General features: G+C 44.9%; 1 non-coding gene across 1 annotated transcript; it reads left to right on the top strand.

Moving 5' to 3' along the window:
* Positions 1 to 356: 356 nt before the first annotated feature.
* TRNAM-CAU (transfer RNA methionine (anticodon CAU)) lies at positions 357 to 428 on the top strand. Its single transcript has one exon. It is a non-coding gene; the product is annotated as a tRNA-Met (tRNA).
* The last annotated feature ends 432 nt before the right edge of the window (positions 429 to 860 follow it).

The raw sequence follows: 860 nt of genomic DNA, 5'->3' as shown, positions 1-860 counted from the left end.
AGCCTGAGAGAAGTGTATCGTAAGCAAGCTGAACCGCCCGAATGGACCTCTGTTCTGGACGACTTAGTTGTCTTGAGAAGATTTTAACCTGTCCCGTGCCAGCCAAGCAGGCTGCTGCTGCTGCTGTTTTTATCATTTCTACTTTTGTGTTAGCATGTAAGAATCGGCAATAAAGAAAAAAAAAAAGCAGAGTGGCGCTGTGGAAGTGTGCTGGGCCCATACCCCATAGGTCCGTGGATCGAAACAACGCTCTGCTATTTTTTTTGTTTTTCTTCTATCCTTTTTTTCAACATTATAATTCAATCTGTACTACAATTTGCATTCTAATATAGGCTACGTTGCAGTGCTGGGCAATCAGCAGAGTGGCGCAGTGGAAGCGTGCTGGGCCCATAACCCAGAGGTCCGTGGATCGAAACCACGCTCTGCTATCGTTTTAACCTTTTTCCTACCCTCTTTCTTTTTTTTATGAACGATGAATCTGTGGCCCCAGTTTTTTGGGTGCCGCAGCACAGTAGCCTTGTACAGTTTTTCAAACGCATCATGTGGGGCATCAAAACCAGCACAATAATGGGCAGTTTCCTTATACACCCGACAGCGCTGCGCCAGCTTGGGTAAACATGATGGCGTGCTTCTTTTGAGTCCGCTAAGTGCGACGCTAAATGAATACCTATGTAGCAGAAGCCGTTCAATATCTTTTTTTCTATCTCTTGTCTGTTTTAACATGATAGCTGTAAACTTTTACCTTGATCTGCCACTGGTTACCCTTATTCCATTCGTACCATTTGGAGGTAAGCAAGGAATCTTCATGCTCAGAGTCGGGTACAGGCCAATTTCGCCTTATATAGACCTTGCCCATGTTG

The sequence above is a fragment of the Amblyomma americanum genome, chromosome 3, assembly GCF_052857255.1.
Source record: "Amblyomma americanum isolate KBUSLIRL-KWMA chromosome 3, ASM5285725v1, whole genome shotgun sequence".
NCBI lineage: Eukaryota > Metazoa > Arthropoda > Arachnida > Ixodida > Ixodidae > Amblyomma > Amblyomma americanum.
Note: the sequence above shows the minus strand (reverse complement) of the source record. Positions and strands in the feature narration are given on the sequence as shown.